This window comes from Pinus tabuliformis, chromosome 7, assembly GCF_031772625.1.
Source record: "Pinus tabuliformis cultivar Carrire ecotype Pingquan chromosome 7, CPIR1, whole genome shotgun sequence".
Lineage (NCBI taxonomy): Eukaryota > Viridiplantae > Streptophyta > Pinopsida > Pinales > Pinaceae > Pinus > Pinus tabuliformis.
Window position 1 is genome coordinate 1154008001 of NC_142293.1, and position 20898 is coordinate 1154028898.

Sequence of the window (20898 nt, forward strand, 5' to 3'; positions counted from 1 at the left end):
GAGCTCATGGATTGGATCAGATCCATAGATCAGTATTTCGATTATGAAGAGGTTGAGGAGAATAAGAGGATGAATTTTGCAGTCACTAGGCTGAAGGGCCATGCAGCCATCTGGTGGGACGAGTTACAGACATCAAGAACAAGAAAAGGGAAATCTAAGATCAAGCAGTGGGATAAAATGGTAAGTAAACTGAAAGCCAAGTTTTTGCCTAAAGACTATCATTTGAATCTTTTTAAGCAGATGCAAAATTTGAAGCAGAAAGGAATGTCTGTTAAGGAGTATACAGAAGAATTATACAGGTTAAATATCAGAACAGGGCATGTAGAAGATGATTTGGAGAAAGTAGCCAGATATGTTAATGGGCTAAGGTATGAGATCCAAGATGAGATTAGCCTGTTAAGTTTGAAAACTGTTGAGGATGCCTATCAAGCAGCCTTGAAGGAAGAGGAAAAACTGTTGTGCAAACAAAACCAGAGAAACAGAGGTAAGAATCCGGCAAAAGAAGGAAGGATACTTGAATCCAAAGTTCAACACTCTCAGAATGAGGCAGGGAGTGCGAGCAATAGAGCACCACAAAGAGGAGATTTTGGCCGTGGAAGGTTTGTGCCCAGAGGCAGAGGGCGAGGAAGAGATGTACAGTGCTATATATGTGGTGAATGGGGACATATGCAATGGGATTGCACTCATCAGAAGTCGGCAAACCCACGTAATGTGAATGTTGCGGAAACCAAAGAGGAGATTCCTCAACCTGAAGTTAAAGAGGAACCACCAGAATTCGGAGAATCCCTGTTACTGAAGAGGGTATTACTAGAAGAAGCTAAGGAAGCCAAAGAACCAGTTCAAAGAAGGATTTTATTCAGAACTGTATGCAAGTCCAAGGGTAAGTGTTGCAAATTGGTAATTGATAGCGGTAGTACTGACAATCTTGTTTCTACAGAGATGGTGGATAAGTTGAAGTTGGAAAGGACAGTACACCCCACTCCTTATAAAGTATCGTGGCTCTAGAAAGGCCATCAAATTTTTGTAAGTGAACAATGTAAAGTTGACTTTTAGATTGGTACTTATCAGGATATTATTTTATGTGATATAATGCCGATGGATGTATGTCACATATTGCTTGGAAGGCCCTAGCAGTTTGATCGAAATGCCATACATGATGGCAGAAGAAATACTTATACTTTGGAGAAATATGGGAATAAGCATACACTACTGACGTTGAAAGCTGAAGATAATAAAGAAGCACTTGGAAACAGTGTTACGTTGATGAATGAGAAGACCCTGTTGCAGGAAGATGAGAAGGGTAAGGAGATGCATTTTGCTAGTGTTGGAAAACCCAAAGTAATTTTAACTTCTACAAGTTTAGAAGATTTACCTGAAGAAATTCAGAACTTATTGAATGATTGTGCTGATATTGTTGTGGATGAGTTGTTGCCGATCAGGAGTATTAGTCATCATATTGATCTAATACGTGGAGTCATTTTGTCGAATAAAGTAGCCTACAGGGTAATGCAGGAAAATACTGGAAAACAAGAGTTGATGGATAAATGGCTAATCAGTGGAAGCCTTAATCCATGTGCTGTGCCAACAGTACTCAGTCTGAACGAAGAAGTTGAAAGGCGCATGAGTACAGATTCTGGAGCCTTATATAAAATCACCATCAGATTGATGACTGAAGGTTTGGAGTTATATGCAGTCTCTAAAGAAAAGTTGAAATTGAATCTGAAGAAAATCCAAGTATTTGTGAAATGGCTAACTCCTAGAAGCATATTTGAAGGAGATGTCAAAAGCAGATGGCAGGAATGTAGTAGCAAAGACAAACAGCGAACAGATATGAAGAGACGGAAAAAGAAACTCCAAACAGGTGACTTAATCATGTATTGCAGATTGGTGCTTATACTAAAATCCAAAAGAAGAACCACAAGGAGACGCCATAACAGACGAAAACCCAAAACAGGAAAAAGGAAAAAGAGAGTGCCGAAGAAAATCAGAGGTCAAACTCACTATCAGTGTTTGGTCAAGTGGAAAGAGCAACCAATGGAAGATTCCAGTTGGTTGACAGCAGATGAATTGCAGAGATATGGGGTAAGTCTTGAACGTTTGAAGGACAAATCTTTTCTTCCTTGGGAGTCTGATGCAGGAGCATCGGAACTAGCCAGCAATGTGGAAATTTGTCCACATGTTGTGGCTTGACTGGGTGAATTTTATTTACTGTTTGTTCAAATCCAGTTTATTGAGGAGGACGATTTCACAAATAATTAGTTATTATTGTAATAAGTGTGACTATCTTAGTGATAAGATTTGTTAAAATAGGTGTGTGCGAGCGCTAATAGGTAGGAGATTTTATTGTTAGGATTTTTAAAATTAGAAGATTGTGTTATCGATTTGTTAGTGGAGTTAATGTGAGGAAGTTGTAATAAACGAAGAGATTTTTCTTCGTGGGGAGTTAGTTTTTTGTGTGTGATCTTGGAGAGTGAGAGCTCAAAAAGATTGTGAGACCGTGTGTTGTGTGTAATAGAAGTCAATTTTTATTAAAATTGAATAAACGCAGAGATTTTGTTTATTAACAAGTTCATATTGTGCGCAGCGATCTATGAGGAATTGGGAATGATTATGTGTTGAATTCTCTGGTTAATCGTTGTATTAGATGTGATTGTGTTTTAGTTTTAATTTTAAAGATCGTTGTGAAGGAAAATCTGGATAGTTAAGCTGCGCATGTGAAAACCCATTTGAACAGAGAGAATTTGAATTTGAACATATATAATTTGTTTTATGATCCGTCGGTCCAATAGAGAAATCACTTCGAAAAGGAAGAAAAGTTAAAAGGTCACCCTTACACAAGGAACAAGAGCAGACATGAGAAGATTCTGTAAATTTTATTGGGGAACGATTGGGTCTGAGGCGTCAGATCAAGTGTTAAGGGGCACTTTTGTGAAACAGCAATTGGTGCTTTCCGATTCCGATTATCGGATAGGAACTCTGGAATGACGGATTGAGAATTGTTGAAAACGTGATCTCTGACTTCAGATTGGATCGGATCACAACACCGGAAAACCAGCGATCACAGATCTCTAAAATTACGCATCGGAGTTTGATATGGAGTGATAGTTGTGGTAGTTAAAGATTCAGTGGATTGGAATCCTCCGACAGTTAATGCATTGGAGTGTATTAATGCCAGATTCTCGTGGGTGATCCCAGTTAAATTGCATGGAATCTGATAAAACGATATATTTATATGTTAAATCATGGTGTGACCTCCGATTGTGAAAAATGTCGTTGTAATGTATCAGATATCGGTCAATCCATATACACATATATGATAACCGTGTTAATTGGCCAACAACGAATATATTGCATCAGATTTGGATCAATCTGATAATGGTTGATGTTATTTGTTAATTGCAACTGATGCAACACAGATAGGCCGCAAATGTTTTTGTTTGTTTCAAAACAGTGGTTTTGTATCTGTTATATGTTTTAAAAAGAATTATATGACTACGCCCTGTATGAAGGGAAAAAGGAATCCAGTTCCCGTGTTTTAGTTTGAAACAGGATTTATATTTGTATTGCTAATACGTTATTGCTTGCAGTCTAAGTGGATTGAGCACAGAAATTTGGTGCATCACATTTCGAGGATTCTCGCCCAGCGCAGGCTTGAGTGGGATTAGGTTCTCTACAATGTAGCGTTGAATGGGGCTGCTTGCTTTGCAGATAACTTACCCCTAACGAGGGGTGCGCTGGTGACCCAAGGAAGCATTTCAGCAGGGTTTAAAGTCAGGAAACTATTATGGATGAAAGAACTCAATGAAGTGGCATGTCTAGGGCATGTAGCAACTGAATTATGGTTTGATAGATCATGCTTACATTCATATGATCGTCAGGAGTGATGTGCCCAAATAGACCTGCAACAGTTGGTCATGGGAATCTTCATTCTTTTGTAGTAAAACAATAGCAAGGGTTGTTTCAGAGGCAAAGGAAAAGATACTGAATGGTTTGGTATAATCAGGGATGACCAAGGTTGGAGCTTCAAAAATAGCTTTCTTGATTTGATAAAATGCATGTCTGGAAGTGACAGTCCATTTAACTTCATGACCCTTCTTAAGCATATCAGTTATATCTTTGACAATTTCCGCATAATTGGGTATGAATCTTCTTAAAAAGTTGATTTTACCAAGAAAAGCTTGAACTTCCTTTTTATTTCTTGGTAATGATAATGTATGAATGGTTGATACTAGATCAATGACTACTCCATTTTTAGAAATTGTATGGCCGAGAAATTTCCCTTCTATGATAGAAAATATAGACTTCTTTGGATTCAACGATATTCCAAATTTCCTACACCTTTCAAAACCCTTCATCAAGTGCTTTAAATGTTTTTTATCAGAATTAGAATAGACTGTAAGATCATCAAGATAAATAAAAAGAATTGTTCATTTGTGTAATGTAAAGGAGGTTGCCCCCTCGAAGAGGCTGAATTTTAAGGCGTTGATCTATCTTTTCTATCTTTTTGTGAGCTGGTTTCATAACAAAATCTACTTCAGCTTCTCAAAATTGAATATAATGCTTCAGAAATTTTCCATTAACAGGAAATGTGGAATATTGTCCCTCTATATTTTGTAACACAAAAGTGTTGTTCCCTTTTACATCAGCAATATCTAGAGGTCCAAACCATAGGTTGTCAAACTTTCCATGTTTTCCTTTGCCTTCTCTTCTGGAATCCCATCTTAGAACTAAATCTCCCTCCTTGAAGTCCCTTTCCCTGGCTCTTCTATCAAACATACTCTTCATTTTATTTTGATATTTTTTCAATTTGTATTGGAGTTCACCTCTGTTCCCAGTTAATTCAATGATTTTATTTGTTCTCCTTGAAAAATCATTAGGTTCATCAGTTGATTCCCACAGAAACTTTAAAACAGGGAAAGCCAAGTTGGTAGGGAAAATTGCATCCTTCACATAAAATGACTGAAAAGGAGATTTTCCAGTAGAACTCTTTGGAGTAATCTTGTTTTTCTAGAATGCATAAATTAGATGAGTGTCCCAACTCTTTTTATGATCTACTAAAGTTTTTCTCATAACCTTTACCAAACTTTTATTAGATGATTCTACAAGACCATTACCTTGAGGATAATACGGATTCGAATGGTGTAACAAAATCTGATATTTCTGGCAACAATCAATCATTTTAACACTGGAAAATGTTGTGGCATTGTCAGTAACAATGTGGCTTGGGAAACCAAACCTCGATAAAAGAATTTCTTCAATGAATTTGATCACTACTGCATTAGTAGCATTTCTTATTGGAATTTCTTCCACCCATTTAGTAAATTAGTCTATTGCAGTGAGGATCCATCTATGCTGATTGCTTGAAGTAGGATGAATCTCTCCAATAAAATCTAATCCCGATTGGAGAAAAGGTGTTGAGAACAGTGTTGGGATTAGTGGAAGAGTTGGCATTTTTTGCTTACCAGTAAACATTTGACAAGGGACACAGCTTCTGACCTTTGCTCCTACTTGTAAGAACAATGTTGGCCAATAAAATCCCTCCCTTAATATCTTATATGTTGTTTCTCTCCAAGCATAATGTCCTCCACAAAATCCTTCATTAACTGATCAATGATCCCTTCAGTCTTTGATTCTGTTAAACATAATAACAAGATATTGAGAGGATCTCTCCAGTACAGATTTGCATATATGATATAGTGTTTGACTGCTTTCAATTTGAGAGTTTTACATTGAATTTTGGAAAATGATGTAGGAAATTCAAAATGAATCAAGAATGAATGGAATGGAACACATGAAAAATGTACAGAAGAAAACAAGACTGTATGATATCAAATTCATAATCGTTTTCTTTATTATCATTGTTCTAGAAAAATCATGTACATCAATGCTTTACAAAATTTCTTATGGAAAGGTACCACCTTGAATAACTCGTAGAAGAGAGTTATTTATACTGGTTTGGATAGTAAACAAAATATCCTAAACTGATTACAAAAATAACCTGAAACAAAATAGGAAAAGAAAACTGTTGAATGATGTGTCCCTATTAGGTAGGGAGTTGTTGATGACTATTACTTCAAAAACTGTTGTGTTGTCTTCTTGTTGGGATGGAAAGTTAATCAATTCTTTCACATAATTGATCACACCTTTTCTCACTTGGTATCTCCAGATTTACCATCCTTATTGGTATCTCATCAAATTCAGTATATCTTTCAAAATTGGGTTTAGTGAGAAAAATATGTCCAACTTCATATTTGATTGTGAGGTCAGGGCTCAAAGCTTCCAAAAACACTTTGTCAGTAATCTGTGTTTTTATCCCTGCAAATTGACTACTGTCTATTGCAATAGTATATAATTTTTCACAATAATCATCCAATTTTACTAGCTAATCATCTAATGTCACTAACTCTGGTAAACCTTTCTTTTTCAAAACACTGAATTTAGAATGAAACCTTTTGACTGGAATGTTCAAATCTTCACACTTTGCTTTCAGCTAAGTCAAGTGATTCTTCTTCATTAGGAATTTCTTAATTTCCAAAATAGTAGCTGCTCTATCTGGAATATTTATCTCTTGTAACTATTGCCTTGTCTTAGAGTTTAGTACTTTGATCGTCCATGTTGCTTCTTTGGGTTTTGTGCCGAATGTTTCCCTCTGATTATTTATCTTTGTCTTGCATCTAGCAATCAATTCTTTCTGCTCAAAAATAATTTGGATAGATGGCCATATTTCTATTATGGAGTGGCTGATATCTAACCAGATGTCCTCTTTGGCCCAGGCCAAAGTGTCTGCCATTAGAGTCTTACTATCTAATTGTTTGACTGTTTGTTCTAACCTGTGTGCTTTTTTAATTTCTTCTACATACAAGGTATCATTCTTTACCTTATGTGACTCTAGGGCTTGGAACTTCTGGAGTAGCTTTTCATTTTTCTATTTTTATACCTGTAACTCCTATGATAATCTTGTTTCTTCAACTATTGTTGAAGATGAGGCAATGTCAGTAGGAGATGAGCTTAAATCTATACCTGTTATGGGAATTGCTGTTACTCAGGTCACAACAAGATGTGTTGCCTCTTTTTCCTTGAGAAGTTGTTCTATTTGCTCTTCCATTTTTTTGATCTGTATGTTTTGCTCAATAATGAGCTTCAACATCTCGTCCCTGTGTTGTTCATTTTCTGCCATCTCTTTGGTCTAGGATCCTCAGTTGAAGGCAGTTTCAAACGTTTCTTCAGAGTTGTTATCTCTATATTCTTCTTCTGGAGTATTTCTTCAATTTCTTTACAGTCTTGGGGATCATATCCAATTTTGATAATAATATCTTCTAAAGACTTTAATTTGATATCTTTAGATAGTGATGAGAATTTTTCAATCTTAAGTTGTGACTGCACATCTGACAAGGCAGTTCTGAGCTTTGAAAGAGACATGGTAGTTGTAGTCATTGTTGAAAATAACATTTCCCCTGATTGCCTATGCAAATCCATTTGGTCAATAGGATGTATCTGGTTTACATTGAACGTAAATATGGTCTTCTTGTAATCTGCTGTAGATTTGGGAAATGGAATCTGAGCTTGCAAAAATGCCATTTGCATCATTCCTCTTTCACTGTCAAAGGCAGAGAGAAGTCTATGCTCAAAAGTGGATGTCTGCTTCCAAAACTGACTATATACTTGTGATTTAAGACTTTCATTCTTCTTCTTGATTTCTAAAATGTTTGAGAAGATATTAGTATCTTCTGCTGATCTCGTCTCAATTGACTGAATAATCTCCATTGGTTTAGTTGAAGAAGGAGTTGAAGAAGTAGAAGGAGGTTTGGGATCAATGGTCCCTGCTGATGAAACATCTTCTAAATCTCCAAGATCAATGATTTCTGGTGGCTTGCTCCCTAATGACAGTGACAATCCGGTGTTCAATTGATTTTGCAGTATATAGTACTCTTTAATTGATTATGTAGCTAATTGAGTTTCCTTTCTGGATCTTTTGTGTTGAGTACTCTGGGTTGCTGGAGTATTTACCTGTGGAGTGGTTATAAACTATTCTTATGCTTCTAAAAAAGTCCCTTTAGACCACTGCTCCTGGTTCATAAAGTTCTCCAATTCCGGCATGGGAGTATGGTTGTAAGGTGTTGCCTTGAACTAAACTCTAAGGGCTGAAATGATCCCAAAAGGATCATAGGACCAGGTGAAGCTTGGCTGGAGATTCATGATTTTTAATAATCTCTTTGTCTCTATACCTATAGACCTAGTATTATAGATAAGTGTCCCTACCTTGGCTTTGAGTTTGAACAGTGAGATTTTCCTACTTGAGACAAAATGGACTTCATCCATATTTATCATTTAGTTGATGTATTCCAGTGAGAATATCCTCATTGGGACATACTTAGGTAGTTTGTATGGAGCTAAATCATTGCCATATATTCTAATTTTAGTGTAGATTTGGTACATATACCAGTCACCAGTCTTGGTCTATTCTGATAAGTGCAATGTCTTCCTAATCTCTTCCCCAATTCTGGGATCTGCCTGGCTATTGAGTAATTGAAGAACTGGATGTACAAAAGAATATATGAACTGAGAGAACGTAAATTTTATTGATGCTTCTTTCACTAACTTTGTCTAGTGAATCACTGATTGATTCTCTCCCTGCTCATCTTGCCGGTTAAGTTGAATGTGCAATGAATCTCCCTGCTGAAACAAAATCAAATGGATTATGACTGAGCTATATCTGAAAACTCCTTGTGTGGTAAAATTCATAAATTGTTCATGTATATTATTGGCCAAGAACTGGCTATAATTATACATGAAAGCTGGTTGATATTCTTTGCTAAAAATGGAAAAGAATCCAAGGATGGATTCATCAACAGATTGATCATTTTCATAGCCTAGGAGGTATGATAGTAGGGAGATGATATGTCTAGTGGCTTCAGGGAACATAGAAGATGAATAAAGTGGATTTCTCTTGGGTAACTCAACATCCTCTGGTAGAAGAAGTTAAAATATAAGGGATCTCTGTGGGAAGGTGATTTTATTTTAAAGGTCCATGAGAGCTGCTGGTGAGAAATGGCTAAGGGAGTCAGATGGAGGTATCATTAACATTTGGTTTATACTTAGAGCAGTAATAGTGATCAGGATTTTTCCATCCTGAGTCATCAATGTTATTTTTATAGGATCATACCTGGCTTGACACCAGGTGATAAAATCAAGGAAGTGATGAGTCTTCGGAAAAGAGTACTAGGGAAAAAGTGTTTCCCAGAAACGAATGGGATCTTCTTTGTCTAGATACTTCTGCTTTAACCATAAATGCAATTCGTAGAAATTGAATTGGCATTCATAGCCGGTGACTTTAAACAGAGATTCTACAAGGGGAATGTGATCTAAATCAATAAATGTTGTGGACAGATTCCCTTCTTCGACAGTATTCTATGTTTTAACTTTAGGAGCCATCTTAATGCAAGGGGGAATTCAAAAACTGTTTTATCTAAAAGACGAGTGACAGGGGAAATATACACAGAGTGGCCAATAAATCTTTTGGTGTATGGATGGAAGTAGAATGTTGGTAAAGAGTATAGCCATCAGATATTTATAGTGAAATCGGGCTTAATTTACTATTTAAATCTAGCCATAGGCAATTAATTTGCAGTGGAGCCAAAATTAATGTCTAACGGGAGATTAAACAGTTCACTGAGGCTGGAAACGACTTTGGAGCATAGGTTGCAATGTCTTTGCGACGTGTCAGGTGGTGAATGGGTGAGATATAACGGACTAGTGATGTGGCAGATTTCGTATGGAGGAAGGGATAGCAGGTCTATGACACGGTGCGAGAACAAGGTCAACAGTTGAAAGGAAGGAAAATTGTTGGTGGAATTTCGGGGGCGGCACGGTGGTTTATAGTTTCACGGTTAGGGGGCCCGAAATGCTATGGGAGTGACACGTAGCAAAAGAGGGCAAACATTAAAACTGCTTTTCGGACCCCCCCTCGCGTTAACGGGAAACAACTGAAGGGGGGCCGAAAAGCTTCCTTCGTCGTTGATCCAGTCGGAGTGAATGATATCTGTTGAAAGGTGTCTAGTGGTTATTTGATATTGATTTGAAATTTTGTCGCTTCCTCCCATTATATGTTAAGACCTTTTTGCAAAGAAATCAAGTTTAAACAATTATTAAACCTCGATTAAGGAATTTAAACATATTTTTTTAAACTAAATAACAATTTAAAAGGCGCGTTTGAGCTAGCAGCCTTAATTTTTATTTTCTAAAGAAAATATTCTTCTTTTTATTGCTTATCTAACATTTTTTATTTGCCTTCCTTTTTTAGAGAAACCACCCTATCATTTTAATGAAATGGACCTAAAATCATAATAAATTCTAACATTTTTTTTTTTTTTTTTCGATTTTGTTTTTGGTCCATATCCTAACTTATCATTTTTTCAATGGCATTTTGATTTTTACAATTAATATCTAACTTATCAAAAATAAAAGAGTTACAACATCGGCTCCAACTGGGGACTGCTTTCTCCTATAGAATGCAAAGAACTTGCAAATCCATGTGCCTTATCCTCGAGCTCTGGAGTCTTTGCTGTAAAAATTATACTGATAGTTGAAAAAGTAAAATAAAACCAAGATTTTTACAATGATGGTATTAAAATCTGTTAGGTCCCTATACTACTAGTGTAACCCCTTACTGCTATTAGTACAAACCCCTTATTATATTGTTGTGCCCATGTAGTCCCCATACTGTTATTATTGTGCCCCATAGAAGCCCACTATTGTTATTATTGTGCCCTTACATTATTATTGTTATGTCGGCTCTGATTATATTATGACCCCTTAGACTCCTATATATAGAAAGGAGGTGTTGTCATTTGTATCATCCAAGAATTGTTCATTTGTGTAATATAAAGGAGGTTGCCCCCTTGAGGAGGCTAAATTATAAGGCATTGATCTATCTTTTCTATCTTTTTGTGAGCTGGTTCCATAACATTTGGTATTAGAGCTTTGGATTCTGGGGTTTCGCTGCTCCAAACAAGTCATCGTGGTATTTTCGCTATAACATTTTTCTGCGATGTTTCAGAAGCTACAAAAAGAAACCCATTTGAGAAGAAATCTTTCTGAACTACGTGTCCAAATTTCAGATCTTGTCTCGCTATATTTTCAGAGATGTGATCTGAGGAAGTTAGGGTTTTTGCAAGCTCCAGAATTTCATCTAAAACAGATCATCGTGGTATTTTCACTATAATATTTTCACTACAAAGTTTTAGAAGCTAAAGAAGAAACCCATTAGAGAAGAAATCATTATGAATCTCGGGTCCGAATTTCAGATCTTGTCTCGCTACATTTTCAGATATATGATATGAGGAAGTTAGGGTTTTTGTAGACTCCCGAATTACATCCTAAACAAGTGACCTTTGGCAAATCGTCATAACTTTCTCTCTGAGCAACAAATTGAAATTTCGTAAGAAGTTACACAAAGAGGATGGACTGTAGTTTTCTGTACATAGTTTTCAGATTCGAAGGTCGAAACAGTGACACATGGCACGTCATACAAGTTCTCTCTACTAAAACATTATATAATCAGGTCATCTTAGGAGAATTGGCATAACTCTTTCTTGGAGAATCAAATACTGATCAAACTTGTGGGGTTAGAAAGAGGACTCAGAGGGCAACTGCAGGAGACAATTTCATAACTTTGAGATCTGAAAGTACAAAGTTACAGTAATTTCAAGATCGAGCTCCTGAAATCAAGAAAAGGTTATATGAGGAAGTTTGATGGAAAGGATCCAGTAAATTGGATACTACAGATGGAGCAATATTTTGATTTACATGGTGTACCACTATTACAAAAGGTATGTATTGCATCTTCATATTTAGAATGGGATCATTTTTTATGGTATAAAGGGCTTTGTTCTTGTAAACAACTTGTTACATGGTCAATTTCCACAGAGGAAATGATAACACATTATGAGGATACAAAAAGCAACACCTTCTTTAGAGAAACACCACAACAATTGGAAGAAAAAAGAGAAAAAGGGCTTTGTTACAAAGTGGAAAGCAAAATTATGGCAACAAGGAAGTCTACCCCTCACAACTATAAAGATGAAAGTGTTGTTTCTCCTAGCCTTCCACAACCTACAAGGGTTACACCACAACAATTGGAAGAAAAAAGAGAAAAAGGGATTTGTTACAACTCTGATAACAAATACATTAATGGTCATAAGTGTGTTGAGAAGAAATTATTTTACATTGATTGTGAAGAGGAGGAAGAAAAGGATCAAGAAACGTCAAAGGAAGAGTCTATACACCAGGAACCAACCCAGAAGAAAGAAGAAATGAATCCGACCATATCTTGTAATGCATTGGAAATAATTACCACTCCTAAAACTCTCACGATAGAAGGACATAACAAGAATAAAAAGGTTCAAGAAGTGAAAGATCACATCGAGAAAGAAGAAATGAATCTGACCATAGCTTGTAATGCATTGGACGGAATTACCACTCCTCAAACTATCAATATAGAAGGACATATCAAGAAGAAAAATGTTCAAGAATTGAAAGATCACATCGAGTCTCAAGAAATCAATCCGACCATATGTTGTAATGCATTGGAAGAAATTACCACTCCTCAAACTATCAAGATAAAAGGACATATCAAGAAGAAAAAGGTAAGAGTGTTGATTGATTCGGGAAGTACCCATAATTTTATTGATTGTAAGATAGCAAATGAATTGAATTGCTTCCTATACCCAGCACCAGAGTGTCAAGTGATGGTTGCAATTGGAGGAACCATAAATTGCTCTGGAAAGTGCCATAATATCAAGCTATCCATGGAAGAATATGTATTGAATAGCCCAATTCTTTCCATTCCAATGGGTGGTGCTGATGTTTTACTAGGAGTCCAACGGCTACAATCTTTGGGTACGATAGCTTTTAATTTTCAAGAAATTTTCTTGAAATTTTTTTGGGAAGGAAAGGAAGTTGAATTGAGGGGTATTGAAGGAAAACCTGGAAATATAATCAACTCTAACAACATGAAAAAGCTTCTAAATAAAGAACAATGGGGTGTAATTGCACAATTATGTTCACTAGAGGATCCCACACCGAAATCATGTATTTCTCCAGATCTCCAAAACGTTTTGGACAATCATTCCAATGTATTTGAGACTCCCAAAGGCCTCCCACCTATTCGTGATCATGATCATGCTATTCATTTGATTCCATGAAGTGTTCCTCCAAACATCAGACCTTACATATATCCATATGCCCAAAGGAGTGGGAACTCATTCAAAAGTTCCAGAAGATCCCAGTTCAAACAGTATTGCGAGAACTTGACAAGGAAGGAAAAATCATATTGGAACCTGAAGCAGTCACAGAACTGAGAAATCAAAAGCTATGAAGTAGATCAATTTCAGAATATCTCATTAAGTGGAAGAACTTACCCGCTGAAGATTCCACATGAGAGGACAAGAATTTATACAGAAGCATCAAGAACTACTAAAGCATTGAGGACAAGACTTTTTGAAGGAGAGGGGCATGTTAGGTCCCTATACTACTAGTGTAGCCCATTATTGTTATTAGTAAAACCCCCTTATTATATTGTTGTGCCCATGTAGTCCCCATATTGTTATTATTGTGCCCCATAGAAGCCCACTATTGTTATTATTGTGCCCTTATATTATTATTGTTATGTTGGCTCTGATTATATTATGACCCCTTAGACTCCTATATATAGAAAGGAGGTCTTGTCATTTGTATCATCCAAGAAATGTTCACTTGTGTAATGTAAAGGAGGTTGCCCCCTCGAAGAGGCTAAATTTTAAGGCATTGGTCTATCTTTTCTATCTTTTGTGAGCTGGTTTCATAACAAAATCTACTTCAGCTTCTCAATACTGAATTTAATGCTTCAGAAATTTTCCATTAATAGGAAATGTGGAATATTGTCCCTCTATATTTTGTAACACAAAAGTGTTGTTCCCTTTTACATCAGAAATAGTTAGAGGTCCAAACCATAGGTTGTCAATCTTTCCATGTTTTTCTTTGCCTTCTCTTCTGGAATCCCATCTTAGAACTGAATCTCCCTCCTTCAAGTCCCTTTCCTTGGCTCTTCTATCAAACATACTCTTCATTTTATTTTGATATTTTTTCAATTTGTATTGGAGTTCATCTCTATTCTCATTTAATTCAATGATTTTATTTGTTCTCCTTGAAAAATCATTAGGTTCATTAGTCGATTCCCGCAGAAACTTTAAAACAGGGCAAGCCAAGTTGGTTGGAAAAATTTCATCCTTCCCATAAATTGACTGAAAAGGAGATTTTCCAGTAGATCTCTTTGGAGTAATCCTATTTGTCTAGACTGCATAAATTAGATGAGTGTCCCAACTCTTTTTATGATCTGCTAAATTTTTTCTCATAACCTTTACCAAACTTTTATTAGATGATTATACAAGACCATTACCTTGAGGTTAATATGGATTCGAATGGTGTAACAAAATCTGATATTTTTGGCTAGAATCAATCATTTTAACACTAGAAAACGTTGTGGCATTGTTAGTAACAATGTGGCCTGGGAAACCAACCCTCGATAAAAAAAATTCCTTAATGAATTTGATCACTACTGCATCAGTAGCATTTCTTACTAGAATTTCTTCCACCCATTTAGTAAATTAGTCTGTTGCAGCGAGCATCCATCTATGCTAATTGCTTGAAGTAGGATGAATCTCTCCAATAAAATCTAATCCCGATTGGAGAAAGGGTGCTGAGAACAGTGTTGGGATTAGCGAAAGAGCTGGCAGTTTTTTCTTACCAGCAAATATTTGACAAGGGACACAACTTCTGACCTTTGCTCCTACTTGTAAGAACAATGTTGGCCAATAAAATCCTACCCTTAATATCTTATATGTTGTTTCTCTCCAAGCATAATGTCCTCCACAAAATCCTGCATGAAACTGATCAATGATCCCTTCAGTCTCTGATTTTGTTAAACATAATAACAAGATATTGAGAGGATCTTTCCAATACAGATTTGCATTTATGATACAGTATTTGACTGCTTTCAATTTGAGAGTTTTACATTGACTTTTGGAAAATGATGCAGGAAATTCAAAATGAATCAAGAAATTTACAATATCTTGATACCAATTTGATAAAAGAAATTTCTCATCAATATGTACAGAAATGGTCTGATATGAAGGTAAAGGTTCTTATGGATTCTTTTCTTCAGGATGTTGGGAAGGTTCTTGTGGATTCTCCTCATTCAAATGTTGGGAAGGTTCTTGTGGATTCTCCCCTTCTGCATAGACAGAAGGTTCTTATGGATTCTTCTCATTTGAAATTTGGGAAGGTTCTTAAGGATTCTCCCTTGGTATTTCCAAGACAGAGTTGATGCATAGTACTTTACAATAAGACCCAGCTAGAAGCTTAGCTAATCCTTGACCCTTTACTAGCTTTTTGGTTTTTATAGTTAGATCATACTCCAAAATTTGAGTGATCCATCTACCTCTCCTCGCATCAATATCTGGTTGGGTGAGAATAGGTTTAACAACACTGTTGGCAACATAGGCTATGATGGTTTTATGTATAACATACATCCTAAAATATTTGAAAGACTGGACTAGGGCATAAGCCCGCTTCTCAATTATTTCATATTTGAGCTTAGCATCTCTCATGACTTTGCTAAAAAAGGCTATAGGTTGGTGTTATATAAAATTTATACCTAGGGATAAGTATATCTTCCCCAGGTGGGTAGTTACACTTAGAACAACTAAATTGGAGATGTTTAACCTTTTCCTACAATAAAAAAATAAGATAAAAGAACCTACTTGTGATCCTTCGCTTCCTTTGATCTCCTTTGAATTGCTCCCGTCGCTTCCATTGAAACTAAATTCGCTCAATTGGTACCTGCCAACATAAATAGAAGATGACAACAATCAAAGCATATGATCTATTTATTGTAAACAAATGGAATAGAAAACATTTGAACATACATTCATCATAGGTATAGATAAAAGTATTGGAAAAGGAACAAACAACTTTATTGATTGATAGAAGGAGAAATTACACCAAATGTGGTTCGATAGTGTGCCACTCATCCAACTTCAACCAAACCCTCGTCACACCAATAACAACATCAATCCAGGAGCATAACATTACTTGACAATGATTTCAAGTCCTTAAACCAACAATATTTCTCTATAATGTCCAAGCCCCCTTGGCTCTATGATAGGAGGCCAATTTATAGATGAATGCAAGTGGTTTTGTCATTAATATGGCATTGAATGGTTTTCCATAATTGGATGATTAGTTTCCATGTTCAAAGGGATGAGAGGATAGAGGATTAGATGATCCAAGGCTATCCTAAGTTGAGCTCATCTTGATAGGATAGGAACTGGGTTCCTTCTAGAATGCTCAAGAAAGGAAGAAAATACTCAGGATCCAATGAACATTTCGAGGATTCTCGCCCAGCGTAGGCTTGAGTGGGATTAGGTTCTCTACAACATAGCATTGAATGGCGCTGCTTGCTTTGCAGATAACTTACCCCTAACGAGGGGTGCGTTGGTGACCCAAGGAAGCATTTCAGCAGGGTTTAAAGTCAGGAAACTATTATGGATGAAAGCACTAAATGAAGTGGCACGTCTAGGGCATGTAGCAACTGAATTATGGTTTGATAGATCATGCTTACATTCATATGATCGTCAGGAGTGATGTGCCCAAATAGACTTGCAACAGTTGGTCATGGGAATCTTCATTCTTTTGTAGTAAAACAACAGCAAGGGTTGTTTCAGAGGCAAAGGAAAAGATACTGAATGGTTTGGTATAGTCAGGGATGACCAAGGTTGGAGCTTCAAAAATAGCTTTCTTGATTTGATAAAATGCATGTCTGGAAGAGACAGTCCATTTAACATCATGACCCTTCTTAAGCATATCAGTTATATCTTTGACAATTTCCGCATAATTGGGTATGAATCTTCTTAAAAAGTTGATTTTACCAAGAAAATCTTGAACTTCCTTTTTATTTCTTGGTAATGATAATGTATGAATGGTTGATACTAGATCAATGACTACTCCATTTTTAGAAATTGTATGGCCGAGAAATTTCCCTTCTATGATAGAAAATATAGATTTCTTTGGATTCAACGATATTCCAAATTTCCTACATCTTTCAAAACCCTTCATCAAGTGCTTTAAATGTTTTTTATCAGAATTAGAATAGACTGTAAGATCATCAAGATAAATAACAAGAATTGTTCATTTGTGTAATGTAAAGGAGGTTTCCCCCTCGAAGAGGCTGAATTTTAAGGCGTTGATCTATCTTTTCTATCTTTTTGTGAGTTGGTTTGATAACAAAATCTACTTCAGCTTCTCAATATTGGATATAATGCTTCAGAAATTTTCCATTAACAGGAAATGTGGAATATTGTCCCTCTATATTTTGTAACACAAAAGTGTTGTTCCCTTTTACATCAGCAATATCTAGAGGTCCAAACCATAGGTTGTCAAACTTTCCATGCTTTCCTTTGCCTTCTCTTCTAGAATCCCATCTTAGAACTAAATCTCCCTCCTTGAAGTCCCTTTCCCTGGCTCTTCTATCAAACATACTCTTCATTTTATTTTGATATTTTTTCAATTTGTATTGGAGTTCATCTCTGTTCCCAGTTAATTCAATGATTTTATTTGTTCTCCTTGAAAAATCATTAGGTTCATCAGTTGATTCCCACAGAAACTTTAAAACAGGGAAAGCCAAGTTGGTAGGGAAAATTGCATCCTTCCCATAAACTGACTAAAAAGGAGATTTTCCAGTAGATCTCTTTGGAGTAATCCTGTTTGTCTAGAATGCATAAATTAGATGAGTGTCCCAACTCGTTTTATGATCTACTAAAGTTTTTCTCATAACCTTTACCAAACTTTTATTAGATGATTCTACAAGACCATTACCTTGTGGATAATATGGATTCGAATGGTGTAACAAAATCTGATATTTCTAGCAAGAATCAATCATTTTAACACTGGAAAACGCTGTGGCATTGTTAGTAACAATGTGGCTTGGGAAACCAAACCTCGATAAAAAAATTTCTTCAATGAATTTGATCACTACTGCATCAGTAGAATTTCTTACTGGAATATCTTCCACCCATTTAGTAAATTAGTCTGTTGCAGTGAGGATCCATCTATGCTGATTGCTTGAAGTAGGATGAATCTCTCCAATAAAATCTAATCCCGATTGGAGAAAAGGTGTTGAGAACAGTGTTGGGATTAGTGGAAGAGCTGGCAGTTTTTTTGTTACCAGTAAACATTTGACAAGGGACACAGCTTCTGACCTTTGCTCCTACTTGTAAGAACAATGCTGGCCAATAAAATCCCTCCCTTATTATCTTATATGTTGTTTCCCTCCAAGCATAATGTCCTCCACAAAATCCTTCATGAAACTGATCAATGATCCCTTCAGTCTCTGATTCTGTTAAACATAATAACAAGATATTGAGAGGATTTTTCCAATACAGATTTGCATATATGATACAGTGTTTGACTGCTTTCAATTTGAGAGTTTTACATTGACTTTTGGAAACTGATGCAGGAAATTCAAAATGAATCAAGAAATTTACAATATCTTGATACCAATTTGATAAAAGAAATTTCTCATCAATATTTACAAAAATGGTCTGATATGAAGGTAAAGGTTCTTGTGGATTCTTTTCTTCAGGATGCTGGGAAGGTTCTTGTGGATTCTCCTCATTTAAATGTTGGGAAGTTTCTTGTGGATTCTCCCCTTCTGTATAGACAAAAGGTTCTTGTGGATTCTTCTCATTTGAAATTTGGGAAGGTTCTTATGGATTCTCCCCTTGTATTTCCAAGATAGAGTTGATGCATGGTACTTTACAATTGGACCCAGCTAGAAGCTTAGCTAATCCTTGACCCTTTACTAGCTTTGTGGTTTTTATAGTTAGGTCATACTCCAAAATTTGAGAGATCCATCTACCTCTCCTCCCATCAGTATCTGGTTGGGTGAGAACAGTTTTAACAACACTGTTGGCAACATAGTCTATGATGGTTTTATGTATAACATACATCGTAAAATATTTGAAAGTCTAGACTAGGGCATAAGCCTGCTTCTCAATTATTTCATATTTGAGCTTAGCATCTCTTATGACTTTGCTAAAAGAGGCTATTGGTTGGTGTTATACAGAATTTATACCTAGGGATAAGTATATCTTCCCTAAGTGGGTAGTTACACTTAGAACAACTAAATTAGAGATGTTTAACCTTTTCCTACAATAAACAAATAAGATAAAGGAACCTACTTGTGATCCTTCGCTTCCTTTGATCTCCTTTGAATTGCTCCCATCGCTCCCGCTCAAACTGAATTTGCTCAATTGGTACCTGCTAACATAAATAGAAGATGACAACAATCAAAGCATATGATCTATTTATTGTAAACAAATGGAATCGACAACATTTGAACATACATTCATCATAGATATAGACAAAAGTATTGGAAAAGGAACAAACAACTTTATTGATTGATAGAAGGAGAAGTTACACCCAATCTGGTTTGATCTTGTGCCACTCATCCAGCTTAGTCCAAACCTTCATCACACCAATAAGAACATCAATCCAGCAGCATAACATTACTTGTCAATGATTTCAAGTCTCTAAACCAACAATATTTCTCTATAATATCCCAACCCTCTTGGCTCTATGATAGGAGGCCAATTTATAGATGAATGCAAGTGGTTTTGTCATTAATATGGCATTGAATGGTTTTCCATAATTGGATAATTAGTTTCCATGTTCAAGGGGATGAGAGGATAGAGTATTAGATGACCCAAGGCTATCCTAAGTCGAGCTCATCCTGATAGGATAGGAACTGGGTTCCTTCTAGAATGCTCTAGAAAGGAGGAAAATACTCAGGATCCAATGAACATTTCGAGGATTCTCACCCAGTGCAGGCTTGAGTGTGATTAGGTTCTCTACAATGTAGTGTTGAATGGGGCTGCTTTCTTTAAAGATAACTTACCCCTAATGAGGGGTGCGCTGGTGACCCAAGGAAGCATTTCAGTAGGGTTTGAAGTCAGGAAACTCTTATGGATGAAAGCACTCAATGAAGTGGCATGTCTAGGGCATGTAGAAACTAAATTATGGTTTGATATACCATGTTTACACTGATATGATCATCGGGAGTGATGTGCCCAAATAGACCTGTAACAGTTGGTCATGGGAATCTTCATTCTTTTGTAGTAAAACAACAGCAAGGGTTGTTTTAGAGGAAAAGGAAAAGATATTGAATGGTTTGGTATAATCAGGGCTGACCAAGGTTGGAGGTTCAGAAATAGCTTTCTTGATATGATCAAATGCATGTTTGGAAGAGACAGTCCATTTAACTTCATGACCCTTATTAAGCATATCAGTTATATCTTTGACAATTTCCACATAATTGGGCATGAATCTTCTTAAAAAGTTGATTTTACCAAGAAAATCTTGAACTTCCTTTCTATTTCTTGGTAATGATAATGTATGAATGGTTGATACTCTATTTGGACCAATGACTACTCCATTTTTAGAAATTATATGGCTGAGAAATTTCCCTTCTATGATAGAAAATAGAGACTTCTTTGGATTCAACGATATTCCAAATTTCCTACTTCTTTCAAAAACCTTCATCAAGTGCTCTAAATGTTTTTTATCAGAATTAGAATAGACTGTAAGATCATCAAGATAAATAACAAGAAATTTATTTACCTGCTCTACAAAATATATATCCATAGCTCTTTATAATGTAGCTCCTACATTTGTCAAACTGAAAGGCATCCTAGCATACATGAAAGTACCCCAAGGTGTTCTGAAGGCAGTCCTTTCCCTATCCTCCTTGTCAACCATAATCTGATTATAACCAGAAAAACCCTCTAACATAGAAAGTCTGTTAGC